At 47.4% G+C, this 17492-nt stretch overlaps 1 long non-coding RNA gene across 1 annotated transcript; it reads right to left on the reverse strand.

Moving 5' to 3' along the window:
* Nucleotides 1-15858: 15858 nt before the first annotated feature.
* On the reverse strand, nucleotides 15859-16603 carry LOC141047871 (uncharacterized). The gene is made up of 3 exons (XR_012219917.1): nucleotides 16354-16603; nucleotides 16191-16277; nucleotides 15859-16061 (listed from the first exon to the last, which is right to left on the reverse strand). It is a non-coding gene; the product is annotated as an uncharacterized lncRNA (long non-coding RNA).
* Nucleotides 16604-17492: the final 889 nt, after the last annotated feature.

The raw sequence follows: 17492 nt of genomic DNA on the forward strand, positions 1-17492 counted from the left end.
TAGCCCTCAAGGGGTAAATGTATTTTAGCCCATACACTTAGTGCATGGGATAAACAAGTCTAGGATGCTTTCTGACACACTCCACTACATCTCTTCAAATGGGTATTAGAGTACCGCCTTTTAATATTTGGCATCTCATGCACTTAGTGTATACACTTTACTAGTGTAGGAGACCCACTCCTTAGTAATGAGAAAAAATGCTGTTCTGAGGCTCCACCTTCTAGTTAAGGGAACATTTTTGGAAACCAAAAGAGCCAGTGGGTTCTATTAGTAATATATGATCCAGTACTTTGTTGTGAGCGGTTAGGTGGTCATTAGAATTGAGCGAAACGGGTCGAAAAATTTCAAAAGTCGCCGACTTTTGGCAAAGTCGGGTTTCATGAAACGAAACCCGACCCTAGGATGAGGTCGGCCACGAGGTCGGCGACTTACGCGCCAAAGTCGCGTTTCAAAAGTTTGTTTTGCGCTCTTTTTCAGCCAATCAGGATCCACGGACACTGTGGGCAACGTGATGACATAGGCAGGGGTCACCACCATCTTTCAGAAGGGCATGCAAGTGATTGGCTTGCTTTGGTGGGCATCACAGGGGGTATAAAAGGGCGTGCACGCCGACCGCCATCTTACTTCTGCCGATCTCAGTATAGGGAGAGGTTGCTGCTGATTCTGTAGGGAGAGCGTTAGGCAGGGAAGAAGACAAAAAAACTGCTTCTGCTGCTAGCGATTTGGCCTGCACAACACACCAGTCACTGTGTGTGCAGTGCAAGGGGAGGCTATATAGTGGTGTATCAGTGGTGTTGGTTGTTGGGCTGCCTTCTAAGGCTTCCTGACATTCCTGCATTGCTGTTTACCCACTGCTCCGCAAACTGCTTTTTTAAAAGCAATCCCAATTTTTTTTTTTTTGTCCTGAGAAGAAAAAAAAAGCTGCTTCTGCTGCTACCAATTTGGCCTGCACAACACACCAGTCACTGTGTGTGCAGTGCAAGGGGAGGCTATATAGTGGTGTATCAGTGGTGTTGGTTGTTGGGCTGCCTTTTAAGGCTTCCTGACAGGCTGGCATTGCTGTTTACCCACTGCTCTGCAAACTGCTTTTTTAAAAGCAATCCAATCTCCCTTATCCTCTAGTCCCTTTTGTCACAGCTGTGCCATCGAGCCTGTGACATAGCGCTCAGATATCAGTGGGCCTCACACAATCCAAAAGTGTCCAGTGTCCAAAAGTGTGTGCAGAGATTCAAAATCTCCCTTATCCTCTAGTCACTTTGGTCACAGCTGTGCCATCGAGCCTGTCACATAGCGCTCAGATATTCATTGGGCCTCACACAATCCAAAAGTGTCCAGTGTCCAAAAGTGTGTGCAGAGATTCAAAATCTCCCTTATCCTCTAGTCACTTTGGTCACAGCTGTGCCATCGAGCATGTCACATAGCGCTCAGATATCAGTGGGCCTCACACAATCCAAAAGTGTCCAGTGTCCAAAAGTGTGTGCAGAGATTCAAAATCTCCCTTATCCTCTAGTCACTTTGGTCACAGCTGTGCCATCAAGCCTGTCACATAGCGCTCAGATATTCATTGGGCCGCACACAATCCAAAAGTGTCCAGTGTCCAAAAGTGTGTGCAGAGATTCAAAATCTCCCTTATCCTCTAGTCACTTTGGTCACAGCTGTGCCATCGAGCCTGTCACATAGCGCTCAGATATCAGTGGGCCTCACACAATCCAAAAGTGTCCAGTGTCCAAAAGTGTTTGCAGAGATTCAAAATCTCCCTTATCCTCTAGTCACTTTGGTCACAGCTGTGCCATCGAGCCTGTCACATAGCGCTCCGATATCAGTGGGCCTCACACAATCCAAAAGTGTCCAGTGTCCAAAAGTGTGTGCAGAGATTCAAAATCTCCCTTATCCTCTAGTCACTTTGGTCACAGCTGTGCCATCGAGCCTGTCACATAGCGCTCAGATATTCATTGGGCCTCACACAATCCAAAAGTGTCCAGTGTCCAAAAGTGTGTGCAGAGATTCAAAATCTCCCTTATCCTCTAGTCACTTTGGTCACAGCTGTGCCATCGAGCCTGTCACATAGCGCTCAGATATTCATTGGGCCTCACACAATCCAAAAGTGTCCAGTGTCCAAAAGTGTGTGCAGAGATTCAAAATCTCCCTTATCCTCTAGTCACTTTGGTCACAGCTGTGCCATCGAGCCTGTCACATAGCGCTCAGATATCAGTGGGCCTCACACAATCCAAAAGTGTCCAATGTCCAAAAGTGTGTGCAGAGATTCAAAATCTCCCTTATCCTCTAGTCACTTTGGTCACAGCTGTGCCATCGAGCCTGTCACATAGCGCTCAGATATCAGTGGGCCTCACACAATCCAAAAGTGTCCAGTGTCCAAAAGTGTGTGCAGAGATTCAAAATCTCCCTTATCCTCTAGTCACTTTGGTCACAGCTGTGCCATCGAGCCTGTCACATAGCGCTCAGATATCAGTGGGCCTCACACAATCCAAAAGTGTCCAGTGTCCAAAAGTGTGTGCAGAGATTCAAAATCTCCCTTATCCTCTAGTCACTTTGGTCACAGCTGTGCCATTGAGCCTGTCACATAGCCCTCAGATATTCATTGGGCCTCACACAATCCAAAAGTGTCCAGTGTCCAAAAGTGTGTGCAGAGATTCAAAATCTCCCTTATCCTCTGGTCACTTTGGTCACAGCTGTGCCATCGAGCCTGTCACATAGCGCTCAGATATCAGTGGGCCTCACACAATCCAAAAGTGTCCAGTGTCCAAAAGTGTGTGCAGAGATTCAAAATCTCCCTTATCCTCTAGTCACTTTGGTCACAGCTGTGCCATCGAGCCTGTCACATAGCGCTCAGATATTCATTGGGCCTCACACAATCCAAAAGTGTCCAGTGTCCAAAAGTGTGTGCAGAGATTCAAAATCTCCCTTATCCTCTAGTCACTTTGGTCACAGCTGTGCCATCGAGCCTGTCACATAGCGCTCAGGCTAATTTCACACTTGCTTTTTTTTCCAGCGCGTTTTTAGCGCAAAAAAACGCATAGAAAAAACGCATACAAATGCATACAAACGCTGCGTTTTTTTCAAGCATTTTTATGCGCATGCAGGAAAAAAACGCAGCGTTTTTCTGCATTTGTATGCGTTTTTTGTGCGTTTTGCGTTTTTTACAGATTTTGGAAAAAACCCCCAAAAAAGAAAAAAAAAACATTCAACAACACACAAGACTAATGGGACTTCATTGTGGGTGTGGTATGTTAATATGTAGACCCTGTCTACAGTATTCTTCACATTTGCTTGATTCTTCTCGTGACCATGGATCTGCGCTGGAAGAGTTTTCACTTCAACTTGGATTTGGACATCGTGATGGCTCAGGCGTATGCAGTTGCTTGCCATGAACAAAGGAAGAGAGAGAGGCAGCGAAGACGGCAGCGGCGGCGTATGTGGATACATCCGATTGTTGAACTCCGTGAGAGCCGTGGGGCATACCACACCCTCTACAGCGAGCTCCAGGCAAACCCGGAGAAATTTACAGATTATATCCGGATGTCCCAAGAAAGTTTCAGGGATTTGCTTGCTCGTGTCCAACAATCCATCCGGAGACAGGACACACAGCTCCGTCGTGCGATTCCTCCTGAGGAACGGCTACTGGTGACATTACGGTATGTAATATTTAAAAACCAAGGGGTGCGGTCTGATGGTTTTTTTTTAAATTCAGTATTCAAAACCTTGGGTAATTAGTTTTCGTGCATGTACTAATATTTTATTTTATAGTTTTTTAAAATAATATACATAAATATTAATTTTACTTCTTTGTCTGTTCACAGATTCCTGGCGACTGGAGAAACCCTATCTTCACTACACTTCCAGTACCGTATTGGAATCTCTACCTTGTCTGGAATTGTTGCGGACACCTGCCGGGCTCTCTGGAATGTTCTTTGTCCAGAATTTATGCCCCTGCCCACCGCTGAAAAGTGGATGGAAATTGCTGACAAATTCTGGACAGTATGCAATTTTCCCAACTGTTTGGGAGCTGTTGATGGTAAACACATACGGATCATCAAACCCCAAAGAACGGGATCTGAGTACTATAATTACAAAAAGTACTTTTCAATAGTACTCATGGCGATTGCGGATGCCGGATGTATGTTTGTAGCAGTGGACATTGGAGCATTTGGCCGTGGTAATGACTCACAGGCTTTTAAAAACTCAGACATGGGCCGGAGGTTGTATGGCAACCAATTTAATTTCCCTATGCCACGGCCTCTTCCTCACACCGAAGCTCCGCCACTGCCCTTTGTAATGGTTGGCGATGAGGCTTTTCAAATGTGCGGAAACTTACTGAAACCCTACTCCAGCCGGGACTTGGACCACACCAAAAAAATATTTAATTACAGGCTGACCAGGGCCAGAAGAACTGTCGAGTGTGCTTTTGGGATTCTTGTCTCCAGATGGCGAATTCTGGGCACGGCCATTAATCTTAAACTTGAAACAGTCGATGAGGTGGTGAAGGCCTGTGTGGTTCTACATAACTTTGTGATGGCTAAAGAGCACCCGACCTTTGAACTGGACGATGATGCTCCTAACCCATTGCCTGAATTCACTCAGCACACTCTCAGGTCATCCGTTGAAGTTGGCCAAATGAGGGACCAATTTGCGGCCTACTTTATTTCTGATGTAGGACGGGTGCACTGGCAAGATGAAATGGTGTAATGTTTTTGTTTGTTTATGGTAATAAAAAACCTTATTTGATACCATTACTGAGTGCACTATATTTTTTAAACTCCAATTAAATAAAACACTTCCCATGTATAACTGAATTTTTTGATGTTCACACACCTGGGCAGGTAAATACACATATGAGTTAAAATGCAGCATTGCTAGTCTGCGTGAAATATATTGGAACGAGCAAAGCTGCAGGCCATGAATCAGGAAACCAATTTTTTTCAAGAGAAAATTGTCCAACTAGTTGAAAAAAAAGTATGTGATTTTTTCAAAACCCAACCCTCAAAACCCAACCCCAATGAAAGTCAATGGGGAATACAAGTCAGCATTGAGTGGATGAATGTAATCAGCTCAATTCCAACTTTTATTTAAAATTGTGGTAGTGTAGAAATAGACAAGTTTCTAGAGTTATTACACTAGGCCTTGGAATGACTATACTAGGCCGTGGTATTTCAAATATGAGTATAGTAGGCCTTGGGCCTACTAGTATAGTCATATGTGAAATACCACGGCCTAGTATAGTCATACCAAGGCCTACTGTAATAACTCGATTTTTACCAACTAGGAGCTTGTTTCACGAAAAACAAACTGGTGAAACTTGACAAGTTTCAACAGTTTGTTTTTCATGAAACCAGATTCTAAACCAGATTCTAGTTGGTAAAACTAGAGTTATTACACTAGGCCTTGGAATGACTATACTAGGCCGTGGTATTTCAAATATGAGTATAGTAGGCCTTGGGCCTACTAGTATAGTCATATGTGAAATACCACGGCCTAGTATAGTCATACCAAGGCCTACTGTAATAACTCGATTTTTACCAACTAGGAGCTTGTTTCACGAAAAACAAACTGGTGAAACTTGACAAGTTTCAACAGTTTGTTTTTCCTGAAACCAGATTCTAAACCAGATTCTAGTTGGTAAAACTAGAGTTATTACACTAGGCCTTGGAATGACTATACTAGGCCGTGGTATTTCAAATATGAGTATAGTAGGCCTTGGGCCTACTAGTATAGTCATATGTGAAATACCACGGCCTGGTATAGTCATACCAAGGCCTACTGTAATAACTCGATTTTTACCAACTAGCATCTTGTTTCACAAAAAACAAACTGGTGAAACTTTTTAAGAAAGAAACTTATTTTTTAGACAAGTTTCAACAGTTTGTTTTTCATGAAACCAGATCCAAGTTGGTAAAACTCGAGTTATTACACTAGGCCTTGGTATGACTATACTAGTCCGTGTTATTTCACATATGACTATACTAGGCCTGGGGTTGGTTTTTAACATGTATTTACCCATCAGTGTGTGTGAGCGGCGCAAACAACATTAATGAAACTTTGTAATGGTGAACCACAAATGTAAATTTATTTTTAATCACAAAAATAAACCAAAAAATTATTTTTTCCGGCGTTTGGGGGCAGATGGTTTCAATTTGGGGGTGTGCAGGGAATATGCAACACTTGCAGTTGAAGACGGTGTTTGAGGGGAAGGGGCAACAAAACTTGTGGGGGAAGTAGTCCAGTTAAGGGAATTAAACTAGGAACACTTGGAGGAGAGGAAATCTGTTCAGGTACATTTGTTGTAATGGCATGTCGCCGTAGGCTTGTGTGCCTGGACCGACTTTGGCCCAATGCCCGCCTTGATTGATTTCGCCTTGAACTTGGGGCAAATATTGAGTGTAGGTCCCCCGTCTGCTGGGGTGGCTGCTGCTGCTGCTGAGGTGGCTGCTGCTGCTGAGGTGGCTGCTGCTGCTGCTGAGGTGGCTGCTGCTGCTGAGGTGGCTGCTGCTGCTGCTGAGGTGGCTGCTGCTGCTGCTGAGGTGGCTGCTGCTGAGGTGGCTGCTGCTGAGGTGGCTGCTGCTGCTGCTGAGGTGGCTGCTGCTGCTGCTCTTGGTTGGCAGTGCTCGTCCTTGCAGGAGGACTGGTGGTGGCAGTGATGGTCCAGGTTTGCGGAGTGGTGGTGGCAGGGCTACTACATGTTGTTGTAGCGGCAGGGCTGTTCCATGTTTGCCTAGTGGTGGCTGAGCTCCACGCATGCATGGGAGTGGCGGTGGTGCTCCAGACAGGAGCAGCGCTTGCCATGGTGGTGTCGGTGAAGTGACCAGCTGCACTCAGACTTGTGGTGGTGTAACGGTGGGTGTCCTGGCTTTGAATAGAGGTGTCCGTGCAGTGGTATGCAGCACAAGTCGGTAGTGAGGTGAAGCGAGTCAATGGTGGCACAGGTGGAAATGACACCACTGACTGCTGACCGTACCGATTATGCTGCATAGCCTGCAAGAAAGCATTGTTGCAGGCCTGCAGCACATTCAGCTGTTACTCAGGACTAAGGTGTTCCGCCATGCCCTTTTCAATCTTACTAAAAAAATGGTGTGCTGGTCTGTTGAGGTCGGCCTCCAGACGGTCAAGACGCTGTTCTACAGAATTGAAGCGGTGTTCAAAGTGGTTAAAACCACGTTCCATGAGTGCAAAACCGCTTTCAACTCTGTCGGACAGCGACTTGAGGCTGGAATTAAAGGCCTCGCTCAAATGCATAAACTCGGGCAAGACATTCCTGTCCAAGGCCCTCTGCCGCTGGCGGGTAGTGCCCGCATAACCAGTGGCAGAGACCTGGGACAGGGGAACACCTGATGGCCCAGCTTCCTGGTCACCAGCTGTGTGTGTGGCTGACCTGCAAGGTGCTTCCTGGCTGTCGGATGGCTGGGACGGGTCAGAGGACGTCCGAGGAAGGACCGCTCCAGGGCCAGGTTGCAGGGTGCTGCTCCAGGTGCTGTGGAAGAAAGGAAAATCATTATTACCATGCCTTTACAAGAAGCATCAGCTGTGGATTAGAAAAACACAGATTAATAAAAATAAAAACCCAAAATTTATAATACTTACGATCTCGTGGCAAGGACCGGTCTTAGGAACAGCAACGCGTGATAGTGACGGTATCTAGTTCTGGTCCTTGACGCAGATCCACTGCGAACCTGGCCCTCAGCACGAACATCACTGTTGAAGCGGTCCTTGATCGAACGCCAACGTGTTCGGACTTTGTCCACTGTTGGGAAAAAAAAAACAGTGCCGTCAAGGACAACAGTCACTGCGGCACAATATAGCAATACAATACTCAAAGCAGTCACTGTAGAGCCCGATGACACTGTTGGGTTTCCTGCTAGAATATACCTAGCACTAGAGTTGAGCGACTATTGGTTTTTTAGGGTCGCGTTTCGTTTCGTGAAACCCGACTTTTCCAAAAGTCGGGTCGAGCAAGATCGTCCGATTATAGGGAAAAGTCGGGGTCGTCCCGAAACACGAAACCCAATGTAAGTCAATGGGGAATAAAAGTCGGCAGTGAGAGGAGGACAGGAAACACACCAACAGTGCCCATTTGAATGCCAAAAGCATCAATTCTTCTTACTTAAGCTTGTCAACCTTAATTAACTTCATAATACAAGTTACGCACTGAAAAATGGGGGTTATTTGGCTACAGACTGTGGGGGGGGAGGGCTGGCTCCAGGTTTTCATGTGCCCTGGGTGAAAGAGCGCCCCTTTAACACATACCACAACTCATCATGCTCCAATACGGCAGAGAAATAGCGGTATAGTACAATGAAAAATACCTCACTTTTTACATCTCATGACGAGGCCCATCTATTTCTCCATACAGAATCATTGGTCCCATATAATGTTTGAAACAGTATATGATGAGCTCCACATAATGCTACAGTATATGTTGGTCCCCATGGATGAAGCTCTACTGTCTTATGGGCCCAAATAATGCTCCAAACATAATGGGCCCCATTTCTAATGCTCTAGTGTATAATGGGCCCTGTAAATGCTGCTCCAGTGTCTGATGTCCACCTTTGGAATGTTCCAGTGTATGGTGGGCCCCATCTATCATTCTCAGACGGTGTTAGGCCCAGTATGGATTGCACGTGATTGCACAAAGGTTAGAAAGGGTACCGTATCCCCAGATAACATGTATGGATAGCGTACACATTCAAAATATATGTCTATACATCAGGAGGCAGGCTCAGACGGTGTTAGGCCCAGTATGGATTGCACGTGATTGCACAAAGGTTAGAAAGGGTACCGTATCCCCGGATAACATGTATGGATAGCGTACACATTCAAAATATATGTCTCAGGAGGCAGGCTCAGATGGTGTTAGGCCCAGTATGGATTGCACGTGATTGCACAAAGGTTAGAAAGGGTACCGTTTCCCCGGATAACATGTATGGATAGCGTACAAATTCAAAATATATGTCTCAGGAGGCAGGCTCAGACGGTGTTAGGCCCAGTATGGATTGCACGTGATTGCACAAAGGTTAGAAAGGGTACCGTATCCCCGGATAACATGTATGGATAGCGTACACATTCAAAATATATGTCTATACATCAGGAGGCAGGCTCAGACGGTGTCAGGCACAGTATGGATTTGACGGCCCAGATTACACAGCGGAGGAGCAGGGAGAGGTAAAGATTGCAAATGCTGGGGCCCTGCCCTAGCAAGGGGGACCCACTCGTGGGCGTCGGTACTGGCACTGGGCCCCTCATAGTACAGCGGTGTGTCTGACGGTGGGTGTGCACCACCACCGTCAGAGACACTTGATTGCACTATGAGGGACCCTGTGCCAGTGCCCGCGCCCAAGAGTCGGCCTACCCACCTGTCCAGGGCAACGGCACTCGCACGGTGTCGTGCGCTAGGTGGTGACCCCGGCCATGGGGGGGAGGCAGCACAGTTAGGGAGTTTTAGAAAGTGGCATATGTTGATGTTGGACATTCAGCTGATGCAAAAGGCGAAATAGGTGAAGTACCAGGAAGAGGTGGACCAAAGCAAGCCATTTTTCTGTCACCCTATGTGTCATCAGGGGAAGGTGGGACAAAATCCTTGGAAACCCATGCGTGGTTCATTTTAATGAAGGTTAGATCATCCACATTTTGGGTTGACAGACGGGTCCTTTTTTCTGTCAGGATTGATCCAGCTGCACTGAAGACTCTTTCCGATAGCACACTTGCAGCTGGGCAAGCGAGCTCCTGTAAGGCATATTGGGCCAATTCAGGCCAGGTGTCCAGTTTAGCGGCCCAATAGTCAAAGGGGAATGACCTGTGTGGGAGAACATCGATATGGGAGGAAAAGTAGTTTGTAACCATAGTTGACAACTGCTGTCTCCTGTCACTTTCCATCGATGCAGTATTACCAGTTGTGTGAGCGGTATTTGAAAAATCAGTCCACAACATTGTCATGAAACCCCTGTCTCCAACGCCACTTCTGCTGTGTGCACCACGAACACCTCTGCCAAGCTGCCCCCGGCCCGTACGGCTCGTGTGAGAACCATCACTGCTGCTGTGTGCTGGGAATGCCTCAAGCAACCGATTTACCAGAGTTGCTTGTTTATTAGCCAATATTAGGTCAAGGTTCTCCTGTGGCATGATGTTTTGTAATTTGCCTTTATAGCGTGGATCCAGGATGCTGGCCAACCAGTAGTCGTCATCGTTCATCATTTTGGCAATGCGGGGGTCCCTTTTTAGGATCCGCAAGGCATAATCTGACATGTGGGCCAATGTTCCCGGTGTCAATGATGCACTGCGAGTGCTGGGTGGAGGAGCACTTTCTGGCAAATCCACATCCCTCCAGTCATGCACAAACCCTGTACCAGACCTTGCCACGCCAACATTTTCACTTGCCCCACGAGATGCATCCTCCTCCCCTAAGTAATCATCCCCATCATCCTCCTCCTCCTCTTCCTCCTCCACCTCGTCCAGGAGAGGTCCCTGAGCAGACAATGGCTGAATGTCATCAAGGATTCCCTCCTCCTCTTCCTCCTCATCAACATTGGCTGCAGATGCCTGCTCCTTAAGGTGCATCAAAGTTTGCATGAGCAGACGCATAAGTGGGATGCTCATGCTTAGGATGGCGTCGTCTGCGCTTACCAGCCGTGTGCATTCCTCAAAACACTGAAGGACTTTACAAAGGTCTTTCAGCTTCGACCACTGCACACCTGTCAACTCCATGTCTGCTCTCAAAGTGCCTGGCCATGTATCCTCCCACAAATGCATTATGGCCTGCCTCTGCTCGCACAGCCGCTCCACCATGTGCAGGGTGGAGTTCCACCTTGTTGCAATGTCGATAATGAGGCGGTGGTTGGGAAGGTGGAGCAATCGCTGCAGCTTCTGCATACGAACGGAGTGTACAGGCGACCGGCGGATGTGCGCGCACAGTCTTCGCACCTTCTGGAGCAGGGCTGTTAACTCCGGATAATTTTTGAGGAAGCACTGCACCACCAGGTTCAAGGTGTGAGCCAAGCAAGGTATGTGGCTGAGTTTTGAAAGGGCTATGGCTGCCACAAAATTACGGCCGTTATCACTAACTACCTTGCCTGCCTCAAGATGTATACTGCCCAGCCATGACTCAGTTTGTCACTTCAAGTACTCGGCCAGCACCTCGGCGGTGTGTCTGTCGCCCAAACACATCATCTGCAACACAGCCTGCTGACGCTTTCCACTAGCTGCTCGATAGGGGGACATATCGTGTGCAACAGTGGCAGCTGCAGATGGAGTGCTCGTACGACTGCGCTCTGTGGACGAGCTTTCGCTTCTGGAGGAGGAGGAGGAGGAGGAGGGTCGAACGCCTACAGCCAACTGTTTCCTATACCGTGGGCTAGGCAGCATTGTCCCACCACCGCTGTCCCCTGTGGACCCTGCATCCACCACATTAACCCAGTGCGCAGTGATGGACACGTAACGGCCCTGGCCATGCCGACTGGACCATGCATCAGTTGTGAGGTGCACCTTTCCGCTCACTGACTGCTTGAGTGCATGGACAATGCGGTCTTTCACATGATCGTGGAGGGCTGGGATGGCTTTGCGAGAGAAGAAGTGGCGACTGGGTAGGTCATAGCGTGGTACTGCATAGGCAATGAGTTCGTGGAAAGCTGTGCTTTCCACCAACCGAAAGGGCATCATCTCAAACGAGATTAGTTTGGCAATGTGGGCGTTCAAACCCAGTGTACGCGGATGAGAGACTGAGTACTTTCTTGACCTACTCATAGTGTCTGGGAGGGTGAGCTGGACTTGAGAGCTGCATATGGTGGAAGTAGCGGTGGACAGGGCGGACTGAGAGAGGGTTGATGATGGTGATGTAGTTGGTGTTCTTTCTGATGGCCTAGAATCAGTCTTTCGTTGATATAACAGTGGGATTCCCTGACTGCTGTGGTCTTGCAACGACACCTCAACATTTGCTGCTGTGCTAACCGGTGGGCTTACAGTGGGGGAAACAATGTAGCGTTGCTGACTACCTTCGTTGTGATCAGTTGCACATGTGGCACTTGAGGTTTGGTGTTGTGTCCACGCTTGCAAGTGCATGCTGGTTAAATGTCTAAGCATGCAACTGGTATTCAAATTTTTCAGATTTTTCCCTCGGCTAAAGGTCTTTGCGCACTTCTTACAGATAACCTTGGCCTGATCATGAGGATTTTGTTCAAAAAAGTGCCACACTGCACTCTTCCTACTTTGGCAGACATTTTGCGGCCTAGCACGCTGTGATCTTTTGACCCTCTGGACAAGCTGTCCAGCAACTCTTTTGATGTTTGGAACCTGTCTTTGGAGTGCTCCGGGCCTGCCAGATAACAGCTGTTGCGATGTCGATGTCTGCTGTGGATGCTCCTCATCTGAGCTATTGGAAGCAGCACCCTCTTCCCCCAATGGATGCCAATCTGGGTCAACAACTGGGTCATCCATCACCTCCTCTTCTATGTCATGTGCACCTTCCTCTGTGTCACCGTGTATGGTGGTATAGTGTGCGGGAAGGGGCACCTGAGTCTCATCAGGGTCAGAATCTGGCTCTGTACACTGTGAGGACAATGTAGTGCTCTGAGTGAATGTACCAGCAGAATCATCCATCAGCGGCTGTGCATCAGTGCACTCCATGTCAGATTCATCTTGGCCTGGGTAATTCACCATTTCACTTGATAATCCAGGCATGGTATGTGAAAACAGCTCCATGGAGTAATCAGTAGTATGGCCTGCGTCATCCTTCAATCTTGGTTGGGGTGAAGGACACAAGGAAAGGTGTGGTTCATGAACATGAGCCTCCAATGACGACTCAGTGCTTTTACTTTTTACAACTGAAGAAGAGGAGGCGATAGAGCTGGAGGCTGAGTCAGCAATGTAAGACAAAACTTTTTCCTGATGCTCTGGCTTTAAAAGCGGTTTGCCAACTCCTAGAAAACTAAGCGTTTGAGGCCTTATGTAGCCAGACGATGACGCAGGGTCAGCACCTCCTGCATTCGGTCCTATTTTGCTCTTGCCACTACCATCAGATCCACCACCAACACCATCATTACCAGCTGCCAACCCCCCCGCCCAATTCCACGGCCTCTTCCACCAGCCTTCCTCATTTTTGGTAGAAATGTAGACAAAATCCAACAAACTATATAGTAATGTAAAACAAGGTACAAGGTGTCTATAGGACAGGGGAGATTTTGAATTTCTGCAGACACTTGTGGACACTGGACACTTTTGGATTGTGTGAGGCCCACTGATATCTGAGCGCTATGTGACAGGCTCGATGGCACAGCTGTGACCAAAGTGACTAGAGGATAAGGGAGATTTTGAATCTCTGCACACACTTTTGGACACTGGACACTTTTGGATTGTGTGAGGCCCAATGAATATCTGAGCGCTATGTGATAGGCTCGATGGCACAGCTGTGACCAAAGTGACTAGAGGATAAGGGAGATTTTGAATCTCTGCACACACTTTTGGACACTGGATGGACACTTTTGGATTGTGTGAGGCCCACTGATATCTGAGCGCTATGTGACAGGCTCGATGGCACAGCTGTGACCAAAGTGACGAGAGGATAAGGGAGATTTTGAATCTCTGCACACACTTTTGGACACTGGACACTTTTGGATTGTGTGAGGCCCACTGATATCTGAGCGCTATGTGACAGGCTCGATGGCACAGCTGTGACCAAAGTGACTAGAGGATAAGGGAGATTTTGAATCTCTGCACACACTTTTGGACACTGGACACTTTTGGATTGTGTGAGGCCCAATGAATATCTGAGCGCTATGTGACAGGCTCGATGGCACAGCTGTGACCAAAGTGACTAGAGGATAAGGGAGATTTTGAATCTCTGCACACACTTTTGGACACTGGATGGACACTTTTGGATTGTGTGAGGCCCACTGATATCTGAGCGCTATGTGACAGGCTCGATGGCACAGCTGTGACCAAAGTGACTAGAGGATAAGGGAGATTTTGAATCTCTGCACACACTTTTGGACACTGGACACTTTTGGATTGTGTGAGGCCCACTGATATCTGAGCGCTATGTGACAGGCTCGATGGCACAGCTGTGACCAAAGTGACTAGAGGATAAGGGAGATTTTGAATCTCTGCACACACTTTTGGACACTGGATGGACACTTTTGGATTGTGTGAGGCCCACTGATATCTGAGCGCTATGTGACAGGCTCGATGGCACAGCTGTGACCAAAGTGACTAGAAGATAAGGGAGATTTTGAATCTCTGCACACACTTTTGGACACTGGACACTTTTGGATTGTGTGAGGCCCAATGAATATCTGAGCGCTATGTGACAGGCTCGATGGCACAGCTGTGACAAAAGTGACTAGAGGATAAGGGAGATTTTGAACCTCTGCACACTCTTTTGGACACTGGATGGACACTTTTGGATTGTGTGAGGCCCACTGATATCTGAGCGCTATGTGACAGGCTCGATGGCACAGCTGTGACCAAAGTGACTAGAGGATAAGGGAGATTTTGAATCTCTGCACACACTTTTGGACACTGGATGGACACTTTTGGATTGTGTGAGGCCCACTGATATCTGAGCGCTATGTGACAGGCTCGATGGCACAGCTGTGACCAAAGTGACTAGAGGATAAGGGAGATTTTGAATCTCTGCACACACTTTTGGACACTGGATGGACACTTTTGGATTGTTTGAGGCCCACTGATATCTGAGCGCTATGTGACAGGCTCGATGGCACAGCTGTGACCAAAGTGACTAGAGGATAAGGGAGATTTTGAATCTCTGCACACACTTTTGGACACTGGACACTTTTGGATTGTGTGAGGCCCAATGAATATCTGAGCGCTATGTGACAGGCTCGATGGCACAGCTGTGACAAAAGTGACTAGAGGATAAGGGAGATTGGATTGCTTTTAAAAAAGCAGTTTGCGGAGCAGTGGGTAAACAGCAATGCAGGAATGTCAGGAAGCCTTAGAAGGCAGCCCAACAACCAACACCACTGATACACCACTATATAGCCTCCCCTTGCACTGCACACACAGTGACTGTTGTGTTGTGCAGGCCAAATTGCTAGCAGCAGAAGCAGTTTTTTTGTCTTCTCAGCAGGACAAAAAAAAAATTGGGATTGCTTTTAAAAAAGCAGTTTGCGGAGCAGTGGGTAAACAGCAATGTAGGAATGTCAGGAAGCCTTAGAAGGCAGCCCAACAACCAACACCACTGATACACCACTATATAGCCTCCCCTTGCACTGCACACACAGTGACTGGTGTGTTGTGCAGGCCAAATCGCTAGCAGCAGAAGCAGTTTTTTTGTCTTCTTCCCTGCCTAACGCTCTCCCTACAGAATCAGCAGCAACCTCTCCCTATACTAAGATCGGCAGAAGTAAGATGGCGGTCGGCGTGCACGCCCTTTTATACCCCCTGTGACGCCCACCAAAGCAAGCCAATCACTTGCATGCCCTTCTGAAAGATGGTGGTGACCCGTGCCTATGTCATCACGTTGCCCACAGTGTCCGTGGATCCTGATTGGCTGAAAAAGAGCGCAAACAACTTTTGAAACGCGACTTTGGCGCGTAAGTCGCCGACCTCGTGGCCGACCTCATCCTAGGGTCGGGTTTTGTTTCATGAAACCCGACTTTGCCAAAAGTCGGCGACTTTTGAATTTTTTCGACTCGTTTCGCTCAACTCTACCTAGCACGAAACCCAACAGTGCCGTCAAGGACAACAGTCACTGCGGCACAATATAGCAATACAATACTCAAAGCAGTCACTGTAGAGCCCGATGACACTGTTGGGTTTCCTGCTAGAATATACCTAGCACGAAACCCAACAGTGCCGTCAAGGACAACAGTCACTGCGGCACAATACAGAGCAGGGAAATACTCACTAAACGCCTTTTTGGAGGATGCTGTGGCGCTGTCCCAGCCATCCATCAACGCTGCGGCCACCTCATTCCATAGCCGCCGGGTCACCACATTGTCCTTGTACAGCCGGTCACGGCTGTCCCACAACGGCGCACGCTCCTGGACCAGGCTGATGAGCTGCTCATTATCCAGGTAGACGTCTTCATCCCGTTGTGGAACCTAGACAAAACACATTCATTAGAATAATCAAATTTAAATTGAATAAAAAGTTACAAAAAAAAGAAACATAAAAAAGAGTAAAAACAGAAGATAAAAAATAAAGAACATTACAAATCATTTGATACATACATTCCGTATCACCACCGGGACTTGGCTTCGCTGCTCCTGCTCTTCGCCCTCAGTAGTCCCGTCCGCAGAAGATGATGATGATGATGTCTTAAAAAAGTTGAAAAAAACGTAAGAGATTTGGAGTAGCAGCAGATATACTTACCAGATGCACGAAAATAATCACCTCACGGTCTGCTTGCGCCAATTCCTGCCGCGATGGGGAATATTCGGATTCTGAAGACATACTGCATGTAAAAATAATAAAAATCATTAGTACATACATAATTTAAAAGGACAGGCATATAATGTAATATACTCACATTCTTGACGCTGATAGAAGATGGGTTCCTTGGTGACTGTCTGCTCTCCAATCTGTCAGTGTAGTAGTGGCAGAGTTTTGGCAGGCACCTCCTTTATATAGACTTTTTTTTTGACTTTAGAAGTTTATAACTAGTACAACAAGTGGACACCACCAAAAAAACGCAGCGCTAAAAAAACGCATACATGAGCATGCCAGTGCGCACGTATGCGCATCCATAGGCTATAATGGCCATTTTTAGCGCAAAACGTGCGCTTACGTGCGCATGCCCTTTTTTGCAGGACCAAAAAATGCAACATGTAGCGTCTGTAAAATACAAACGCACACCCCAAAAAAACGCAGCGCATGAAAATCGCATACGTGCGCATGCCAGCGCGCAGGTATGCGCACCCATGTTAAATATAGGGGAAAAAACGCATGCGCACGTATGCGTTTTTTTCAAGCGCAAAAAAACGCAAATGTGAAACCAGCCTCAGATATTCATTGGGCCTCACACAATCCAAAAGTGTCCAGTGTCCAAAAGTGTGTGCAGAGATTCAAAATCTCCCTTATCCTCTAGTCACTTTGGTCACAGCTGTGCCATCGAGCCTGTCACATAGCGCTCAGATATCAGTGGGCCTCACACAATCCAAAAGTGTCCAGTGTCCAAAAGTGTGTGCAGAGATTCAAAATCTCCCTTATCCTCTAGTCACTTTGGTCACAGCTGTGCCATCGAGCCTGTCACATAGCGCTCAGATATCAGTGGGCCTCACACAATCCAAAAGTGTCCAGTGTCCAAAAGTGTGTGCAGAGATTCAAAATCTCCCTTATCCTCTAGTCACTTTGGTCACAGCTGTGCCATCGAGCCTGTCACATAGCGCTCAGATATCAGTGGGCCTCACACAATCCAAAAGTGTCCAGTGTCCAAAAGTATGTGCAGAGATTCAAAATCTCCCTTATCCTCTAGTCACTTTGGTCACAGCTGTGCCATCGAGCCTGTTACATAGCGCTCAGATATCAGTGGG

The sequence above is a fragment of the Dendrobates tinctorius genome, unplaced genomic scaffold, assembly GCF_039654945.1.
Source record: "Dendrobates tinctorius isolate UK_male_01 unplaced genomic scaffold, ASM3965494v1 ptg000129l, whole genome shotgun sequence".
Lineage (NCBI taxonomy): Eukaryota > Metazoa > Chordata > Amphibia > Anura > Dendrobatidae > Dendrobates > Dendrobates tinctorius.